Source organism: Peromyscus californicus, unplaced genomic scaffold (genome assembly GCF_007827085.1).
Source record: "Peromyscus californicus insignis strain IS unplaced genomic scaffold, ASM782708v3 Scaffold_1__1_contigs__length_55948999, whole genome shotgun sequence".
Taxonomy (NCBI): Eukaryota; Metazoa; Chordata; class Mammalia; order Rodentia; family Cricetidae; genus Peromyscus; species Peromyscus californicus.
Genome location: NW_026294492.1, coordinates 48,591,699 through 48,602,266, shown reverse-complemented (window position 1 = coordinate 48,602,266; position 10,568 = coordinate 48,591,699). Strand labels below are relative to the sequence as shown.

Below are 10,568 nucleotides of genomic sequence, written 5' to 3'. Positions count from 1 at the left end.
GTAAAGAATGTGGAAATCTTTCTACCAAAATTCAAATTTTACTAAGCATCAGAGGGTTCATGGATGAGAAACAAGAAATCTTACTGTAAGAGCCCAATGTTTACTTGACCTCAGAGAACACATTCTGGTAAGAAACTTGAATGTAAAGTGAGCACAATGTAGCTGGGAGTCACCAGCTCCACCCATTTCCCAGAAGGGCTGTATGCCCTGGAGGCTTTAGTCTCACTACCTTGGTGAACACAGCATGATTAGAATGCCCCAGCTCCTTCGGTTTTCCCTGTGGAGCACATTGTGCCTGGGAGTCTCCATCCCTACCTGTCAGTTTGCTGAGCATATACATGGTTGGGGCCGCACATCTTGGAGACTCAAGCTTGTTCATTGCCCACATAAAGGATGCATACCCAGGAAGCTCCAGGCCCTGTGAGCACATTATACCTGGGATACTTCAACCCCTCTTATCACCCAGGTGAGGGCTATGTTGTGAGAATCTCCAACTTCACATTATCCCAGTAATCACAGCATACCCAACAGTCCCATCCTATCCCGTGGCCCCTTTGAGGGCCATATGTGTGGGAGATTCCAGCCCAGGCAAGTAAAAGGCGCTTGGTGAGATCCATTCTGTCAACTGCCCCAGCGTACACAACTCATCTAAGCAGCTCCAGCCTCACCTGTTGCCTTGTGACCAAAGTATTACTGAGTGGCTCTTGCCCATCTCATCACCTCAATAATAAGCACAGGATGCCTCAAGGCTCCATCCAGTTAGTATGTTATACCCAGAAGCCTCCAAAGGCATCCATCATGCAGGTGAGGGCTGTATGCCCAGGAGACTTGAGACCCACATGTCACCTCCTTGAGCACTGTTCACACCCGGGAGACTACATATCAGTCTGTGATTCTGGTACGCATAGGATGCTCAGGAGGATCTATTCCTTGGTTCATTTCTTAGGCAGGGGCTTTATGTCTAGAAAACCCTAGCCCTGCGCGTCACTTCATTGAGCACACTATTCCCAGAATACACTGGCTTTACTCACCGTGATGAGCATAGTACACCTGGAGGTGTCCAGACCAAACCAATTTGGTGCTTAGATTGTGTGTCCAGTCATGGTGAATATAGCATGAACATGGTGCTTGAGTCCTGTTACCTGCATGGAAACAACATAATGCCTGGGGACTCAGAATAAGGGAGTTGACATAAGGAAGAAAAAATTCAACCAGTGACCTTAAGTCCAGATTGTAAGATGCAATATAAAAGCACAATTTCTATGAAAAGACAAACTCCTCTAAAAATTAAGAATTTTACAATAATGACATCTAGTGAAAGTAAATAATTAAAAACTTTAAGTATGTTCAAATAACTCAAAAAATATTCTTGAAAAAATAATTCCAAAGAGATGTTAACTAATTGAAATAGGAGTGACACATTCATATGTAAAAATACATTTAATAAGGGCATAGAAATATCGAAAAGACACTAACTGAAATAGTGGACATTAAAAATATAAAATCTGTGAAAAGCCTCATCAATAAAAAACACAGGGAGGACAGACTATTTCAACTTGAAGAAAAAGTGGAGAAATTAAAAGAAAAATAATTGGATGACTCCAAGGAAACAGTGTCTTCCAGACACAACAGGCCTGGTGTGTATATGAACCCACAGAGACTGTGACAGCGCACACAAGACTTGCACAGGTTTAAACTAGAGTCCCAGCACTGAGAAGGGGAAGGGGACACAGTATTCCACCCTTCACAGAGAAGCTGTTTGTAATTGAGACAAAGGGAAAATAAGTGTTCTCCAGTGGAGTGTCACTGGGTGTATCAATGACACTCCAGGGCAGGCCCATGCCCAGGAGTAATTGGCCAGCACAAAACAAACTCAGTGGTATTTTTGTGGACTTTTTTGTTTTCCTTTGTTTGGACATTTTGGGTCTTACTGATCTTTTGCCTGTTTTTAATTTAATGGGGGGGGGGGCTCAAATAGATACTTGTACTCTACAGCATAATTCATCAGAGATGAAAGTTGAAAACAGCTTATGACCATCAATAAATGAATGAATGCATTTCAGGTGTTATATGCACAGAAGGATGTTTTCAGGCACAAAATTAAAGAATTTACAGTATGCGTGGACTGACAAACAGCATGCTAAATGAATTAAGGCAGTCACAGAATGAATTTGCATGATTTCATGCATATGAGTTAATCCAAGCAGTGAGATTGTGATTATCAGGAGTTGAGTGTAGGGATAAAGGGAACTTATAATGAGTCTAGAATTTCTATCAGTGGTTATTATAAGTGTTACAGCTCTGGAGGGAAAGGTATCCTGGCTGTCAGAAGCCAGGCTATACCTATAGCTCTGTTCTGGTGGGGGATGGTTTCCCCACAGAAATGCAGTAATCTTGCTCCTCTCCAAGAGAGCTCTTACAACCCAGCTCTGTCCCACTCTGCTAAGGGGGTTTCCCTGCAGAGATGTTCACTGCTTCTCTGCTGTACTCTGCTAAGGGGGTTTCCCTGCAGAGATGTTCACTGCTTCTCTGCTGTACTCTGCTAAGGGGGTTTCCCTGCAGAGATGTTCACTGCTTCTCTGCTGTACTCTGCTAAGGGGGTTTCCCTGCAGAGATGCAGCAATTCTGCTCCTGCTCTGGTGAAATTTGTTGCTTCTCTGCTGCTCTCTCCTAAGTGGTTCTCTCCCTCACCATGTGCAGAAATGTAGCAGTTTGCTCCTGCTCCAGTGAAAGTTGTTACTTCTCTGCCCTGCTCCAATCCAGAGAAAGAAGGTCTTCACCCAAAACTCACTTGAGATTTATTTCAAGGGAGGAATCCGGGAGAGTAGCTGCTTCTCCAAAGAGGAAAAGGCAGCTCCCACCTGAACAGGTACAGGACTTATATAGGGTTCCTTAGGGGCAGAGTTTTTCCATGGTGAAGATTTTTCAGGGTAGGAATTGATCAGACTTCAATCCCTGAGCTTGAACAAGCTCAGAGATTGGCTAGATTTCATGCTCAGTGATTGGTTGGTTTTTGTGCTGAGTTGGTCAGGAGCAGAGTGTGTTTCTTTGGCAGCAGGTTGCCAAAAAGGGTACTTATCCCTATACTATCAAAATCAATTTCTAAGACACATGTCCCCTATGCTTGCTTTCTCTCTGATCAAACCAGAGATTACTGTTGATGCAGGGCAGAAACCTATGGAGGCTGTCCTTATTGTTCCTTTAAGAGACATAATGCATAGTCAGGAAAACACTCTGCTTTTTATTAAGAATGGAGAATCTTTTATGTCCTAATTAAGGACCCATGGCACTCCAGATGAGAAATGGGAATCATTGGTAAGCTTTACTTTTGCCTTTATCACAGCCGCCCATTGGGCATGCTCAAAACACAGAGGGTGCACATACCATTCTCTAGACCCCTAGGTGTAGATACAGGAGAAGAAGTGGTCCAAAACTACTCAAAAGTGCTTACACCCTTAATGTCACCCTTTTTGATGATATTGATCCCACCTTTCTGTCACACCATCTCATTTCGGACCTTAACTTCTGCATATTGGCTATTGAATAACACTCAGCCTAACCTCTTTGGAGAATGCTGGTTGTATGTCCCTCCTGGGTCAAACTCGAAACCACAATTTGTGGCCTCATTCGTTGTCTTATTAGATTCTTTCACCTTACCACTTGCTAATTGCTCAGAGCCAAATGTCACTACAACCTCTTATCTCTCTTACATTCCTCTCTCTGGTATTAGACCACTTTAAGTCCTCAGGAACACACCTAGGCTGGCACAAAACTCAGACCTGCCTATGCCTTCCAGGTACTGAGATTACATCACACTTAGTTGGTAACATTCTGAGTACATAGAATGCTGATTGTTAAATCTTGTGCTTGTGTTTCCATGCCTTTGTAACACATGCACACAAATGTCTACATTGGTAAATATTTTATCTCTCTCTCTCTACAATAAAAAGTCCCACAAATTGTTAAATTTCCATTATTAATTTTGTACTTACTGTATGTACAGCATTAAGCTTCATGAAAGATGTTTTCACAACATTCCTTCAGAAGGCCACATCACCCCTAACAGAAACAGGAAACTAGTGTATTCAGTGAAGCTGGTCTAGTATCTAGACCCCACCAGACCCCACAGCATGATTTTAAAATCAACTTCAGGAGATTCTAAACACATTAAAAATAACATATATTTTCATCTCTCTGATTTTTTTAGTCTGATACCAAGTTTGGCCTTGAACTTGGACCTTCCTGCCTAAGCCTCCCAAATGATGGGGTTATAGGCATACACATCATGTGCATCCTCTTTCTTTGTTTGTTTGTTTTGTTGTTGCTGATGCTGCTGTTGTTTTGAAACAGGTTCTCTCTCTATGTAGTCCTGGCAGTCCTGGAATTTACTGTGTAGCTCAGGTTGGCTGCAAATTTACAGTAATCCTCCTCCATCTGCATCCTGAGTACTGAGATTAAAGATATGTACCATTATGCCTAGCTAACCAACATCTTCTAGAACAAGGCAGCATTTTGCTCTCAAACAATCCTAAAAGTCTTTCTCTGTGAAATGATTTTGATGATTGCATAATTCTCATATACAATTCATTCCAAGTAAAATGAGGGATTGGAATACACATGCATTATTTGAAGTATGTTCAGTATAAGAGGCAGAACTCTATAACTTTAAAAGGAAATGTTAAATCCCAGGAGCTTTTTATTGTTGAAATAACTATTCACAAAACAAGCAGAGAAGCCCCCCAGTGAAACGATGGTCATGTTTTACTATTGATATTTGCTCCTTCATCTTCTAAGCACTTGTATCTTCTTTAACTGGTAGTAGACATTTACTTTGATCTCAGTTATGATGAAATAAACCCAGTATCTTTTCTCTACATCTTAGTTTCTTTTACATAGAAAAATGCTAAATGTCTCTTCATGGCTTGTTTGGCCATTGTTGTCCCACCTACAGACTGTAATTAACTTTCTGAAACTCTCCTGAACTACAATCTATCCAGTTAAAGGAAAGATGTCCTCCTGATACTCTTAGTAGTCTCCAAAGGGTGAGGATGGGTAACTGGCTTGAAGACAATTGGGAGTGGTCTTCATAAAATTGAGGGCCATTGACAAACTATGCAGAGGCAAATCTTATTGACAAGATAACATCTCCTTCAATTAAACTTAGGAGAATGCCACCCATCACAGCTGACCCAATCATGGCCTTTTCTTGGTGGTAGGATGGCTCCCATTAAGAAACTGCTAGTGATGGAGTTCCAGGTATCTTCCTCCCTTCTTGAACCATACTACAGTCAACCATGGAAAAACTCCCCAAACTGCAAAGTCACCTTCCAACTGTGGAGCTGTCAAACTCCCTCTTAGTCTCTGATTTAATCCTACTAGAGAATTTTAAAAACCATTGATGACTTGAAAGACACCACAACTTTTACCCTTTGTAAAGGCACCATTACAATGATCCACAATTAGCCAGAGGCAGGACTCCTTCATGTTCTCTACTCCTCCATCTTGGCTCCAGCCTCGTAAGTGTTCGAGAGCATGCTAGGCAAAAACTTTTGACTTTCATTTTTATGTTTTTATAGGGTTTGTTTGGTTTCTTTCTTTTTGTCTTTGTTCTTCTCCTTTGTTTGAGAGAGAGAATGAGAGAACATCAGGTTTGAATGGGCTGGGATATGGGAAATAGATGGGATGAGTTGTAGAGGGAAAAACCTTAATAACTTATACTGTATGAAAAGTATTTTAATAAAAAATGATAAGTTCTTGGAGCTGAAGAGAAGGCTCAGTGGTTAAGAGCACTTCCTGATTTTCCCAGAGCACCTGAGTTTGGTCCTCAGCACCCACTAAATTTACAGCCACCTACAAATTCAGCTCTAGAGGATCCAATGCCCTCTTCTGATACCTGCATACATGGGCTATACGTTCACACACACACACACACACACACACACATACACACACACATTCTACATACCTTTGAAAGATATGAAGTAGATTTTTGAGATACTAGTGATTCCCTGGAAAAAATCAAATCTACAAGTCATGAATATGAATAAGTTAAATTCCTTTTCAGGCATGTAGAAAATGTTTTCTTTTTATATTAAGAATTTTTTAAATTTATTTTACAAATCAATCAAAGATCCCCCTCTTCCCTCCTCCTGCTTCTCCAGCCTCCTCCTCCCAACCCACTTCCCATTCCCTCCTACAAGAAGATAAGGCCTCCCATGAAGAGGTAAATTTAGTAGAGGCAGGTCCAAGCCCCTCCCCCTGCCTCAAGGCTGAGTGAGGTGTTCCATCATAGGTAGTGGGCTCCAAAAAGCCTGCTCATGCACCAGGGATGTATTCTGGTCCTACTGCCAGGAGATCAAGCATATCAAGCTACACAACTGTCTCACTATGCAGGGGCCTCATCCAGTCCCATGTGGACTCCACAGTTGTTGATCTAAATTTCATGAGTTCCCACTAGTATGGTTTGGTTGTCTCTGTAGGTTTCCCCATCATGATCTTGATGCCCTTGCTCATAGAATCCCTCCCTCTTCTGTCTCTTTGACTTGACTCCTGGAGCTTGGCCTGGTGTTTGGCTGTGGATCTCTGTATCCGATTCTATCAGTTACTGGAGAAAGGCTCTATAATGACAGGATATTCACTGATCTGATTACTGGGGTAAGCTAGTTTAGGCACCCTCTCCACTATTGCTAATAGTCTAAACTGGGGTCATCCTTGGGGATTCCTGGGAACTTCCCTAATGCCTGGTTTCTTCCTATCCCATGATGTCTCCCTTTATCATCATATCTCTTTCATTGCTCTCCCACTCAATCCCTGTTCAGCTCGACCATCCCATTCCCTTATGTTCTCATCATTCTCCTTATGATCCCCTACATTCCATTGCCCACCTGCACCCCCAGATTAATCATGGAGATCTCATCTATTTCCCCTTCCCAGGGTGATCCATGTGTCCCTCTTTGGGTCCCCCTTGTTAGCTAGCTTCTTTGGAACTGTGAGTTGTAGTTTGGTTATCTTTTGCTTTACATTTAGTATCCACTCATGAGTGAGTACATACCATGTTTGTCCTGCTGAGTCTGGGTTATCTCACTCAGGATGATATTTTCTAGTTCCATCCATTTGCCTGCAAATTTCATGATGTCACTGATTTTTACTGCTGAGTAGTACTTCATTGTGAATATGTACCACATTTTCTTAATCCATTCTTTGGTTGAGGGGCATCTAGGTTGTTTCCAGGTTTGGGCTATTATGAATGGCGCTGCTATGAACATAGCTGAGCATGTGTCCTTGTGGTATGATTGAGCATTCCTTGGGTATATGCCCAAGAGTGGTATAGCTGGGTCCTGAGGTAGACTGATTCCCAATTTTCTGAGAAGTCACCATACTGATTTCCCAAGTGGCTGTATAAGTTCACACTCCCACCAACAGTGTAGGAGTGTTTCCCTTGTTCCACATCTTCTCCAACGTAAGTTTTCTTCAGTGTTTTTAATCTTAGCCATTGTGATAGGTGTAAGATGGTATCTCAGAGTCATTTTGATTTGCACTTCTGTGATGACTGAGGATGCTGAGCAATTCCTTAAATGTCTTTCAGCCATTTGAGATTCTTCTGTTGAGAATTCTCTGTTTACCTCTATAGCCCACTTAAAAAATTTTTTTTTTTTTTTTTTTTTTTGGTTTTTCGAGACAGGGTTTCTCTGTGTAGCTTTGAGCCTTTCCTGGAACTCACTTGGTAATCCAGGCTGGCCTTGAACTCACAGAGATCCGCCTGGCTCTGCCTCCCGAGTGCTGGGATTAAAGGCGTGCGCCACCACCGCCCGGCTTAAAAATTTTTTTATTAAGAGATTTTCTATTTGTTTTACATATCAACCATGGATTCCCCTGTCCTCCCTCCTCCCACCCCCAGCCTTCCTCCCTAGACCACCACCCATTTCCACCTCCTCCAAGGCTAGGTCTCCCTCCCCTGGGGAGTCAGAAGAGCCTGGTACTTTCAGTTGAGGCAGGTCCAAGCCCCTCCTCCCTGCACTAAGGCTGAGCAAAGTGTCTCACCATAGGCACTGGGTTCCAAAAAGCCAGCTCATGTACTAGGGACAGGTTCCAGTCCCACTGCCTGGGGGCCCCCTAAACAGTTCAAGCTAAACAACTTATCCAGAGGGACCAGTCCAGTACCATGGGGGCTCCTCAGCTATTGGTCCACAGTTCATGCGTTTCCTCTAGTCTGGCTGGTTGTCTCTGCACTTTTTCCAATCATGGTCTCGATATCTCCTGCTCATATGATCCATCCTCTCTCTTGTCGATTGGACTCTTGGAGCTCCACCTAGGACTTGGCCGTGGATCTCTGCATCTGCTTCCATCAGTCACTGGATGAGGGTTCTATGATGACAGTCAGGGTATTCAGCCATCTGATCACCAGAGTAGGTCAGCTCAGGCACCCATTGTAGCCCATTTTTTTATTTGGATTGTTCATTATTTTAATGTCTAATTTCCTGAATGTTTTTATATTAATTATAACTCCTTGGCCATTAGCTCAGGCTTATTACTGACTAGCTCTTACACTTAAATTAACCCATAATTCTTATCTATGTTTAGTCACATGGCTTGGTACCTTTTCTCAGTTCTGCCTTGTCATCTTGCTTCCTCTGTGTCTGGCCAGTGACTACTGACTCAGTCTTCCTCTTCTCAGCGTTTTCCTCTTCTGCTGGCCCCACCTATACTTCCTGCCTGGCTACTGGCCAATCAGTGTTTTATTAAACCAGTGTATAAGGGCATTATCTCACAGCATTTCCCCTTTTCTGTCTAAACAAAAAAGGAAGGTTTTAACTTTAACATAGTAAAATTACATATAATAGAACCAGTTATTAAGCAAGAATTAGAGTTACAATATCTAGTCTATTTGTATTTGGCAAAACTAAAGAAAATAGTCCATCTGTCCTGTATTTGTGACTCTAAAGTTTCATATCTAATTTATCTTTTATCATAATTAAGAAAATTACAATTATAACTATCTAGTCTTCAACTACATCAAAGACCCCAGAAGGATATAATATTACCTAAGTAAATAGGAAGAGCATTGTAAGCAGCTTCCAAAAAAATCTGAAAATGACAGAGACAGCTGCCTGCCTGGACTGTCATCCAAAGTTCCTCTGCAACATTGGGGGGTCCATTCTTCAGCCTATAGGTCTTCAGTTTTTTAATCACTTCTCCGTGTGTCCTGTAGAATATCTGGAAGGTTTTTCTGAAGCAGGAACCTGAAGGACCATCTTATCTTACAAAGTTCAGTGATCACCTTCCTATGTCTGCTTGTCCAGCTTATACAACATATCAGCAGTCCAGGCAAGAGCAATTTCTTGCCCAAATAACTATTTTTTTTTTTTGCCAAGAAAAAGATAAACTCCATATAGAGTGTCTTTGAAGTAAATGGGTGCTGCCAGGAGCAGATGTGTCTCAATGTCCAGAAAAGTTTGTTTTTAAAACATTTTAAATGCCATATTCTGTAGGTCTTTGAAGTGTTTGAACATCACCTACCTAATTAAAATATATCTATGTATATCTAGAAAACTAACAACTATGAGTGTGATTATCATAGATGACTAATTATTAATCTGTAATTCTTAATTATACATTACAATTTCAAATGAGTTGTATAAACATAATACCTTAAACTTGAGTAGAACTATACATACAGTATAACAATTAACTTTATATATCTATATCCTAATCTTTTTTTATTAAGGGATTTTCTATTTATTCATTTACATACCAACCACAGATTCCCCTGTCTTCCCTCCTCCCACCCCCAGTCTTCCCCCCAAACCCACCTCCCATTCCCACCTCCTCCAAGGCAAGGACTCCCATGGGGAGTCAGCAGAGCCTGGTACATTCAGTTGAGGCAGGTCCAAGCCCCTCCTTTCTGCACTAAGGCTGAGCAAAGTGTCTCACCATAGGCACTAGGCTCCAAAAAGTTGGCTCATGCACTAGGGACAGGTCCCGATCCCACTGCCTGGGAGTCCCCCTATACAGTTCAAGCTAAACAACTGTCTCGCTTATCCAGAGGGCATAGTCCAGTACCATGGGGGCTCCTCAGCTATTGGTCCACAGTACATACATTTCCACTAGTTTGTCTAGTTGTCTCTGTACTTTTGCCATCATGGTCTTGATGTCCCTTGCTCATAGAATCCCTCCTCTCTCTCATCGATTGGACTCCTGGAGCTCCGCCTGGGACCCAGCCATGGATCTCTGCATCTGCTTCCATCAGTCACTGGATGCGGGTTCTATGATGACAGTTAGGGTATTCAGCCATCTGATCACCAGAGTAGGCCAGTTCAGGCACCCTCTCGAGTATTGCCAGGAGTCTGTGGTGGAGTCATCTTTGTGGATTCCTGGGAACCTCCCTAACCCTCTGCTTCTCCCTATTCCCATGGTGTCTTCATTTATCATGGTATCTCTTTCCTTGCTCTCCCACTCTGTTCCCGTTCCAGCTCGAACCTCCCACTCCTCTAAGCTCTCAGTGCCCTCCATTACCCCCTTTACCCCCAGTTTGCTCATGTAGATCTCATCCATTTCTCCATCACTGGGCA

The 10,568-nt window shown here is 42.4% G+C and overlaps 1 pseudogene; it reads right to left on the bottom strand.

Annotated features, from left to right (window-relative positions):
- Window positions 1-4,989: 4,989 nt before the first annotated feature.
- Window positions 4,990-7,635, bottom strand: LOC128116094 (mitochondrial import inner membrane translocase subunit Tim17-A-like; annotated as a pseudogene).
- Between the last annotated feature and the right edge of the window lie 2,933 nt (window positions 7,636-10,568).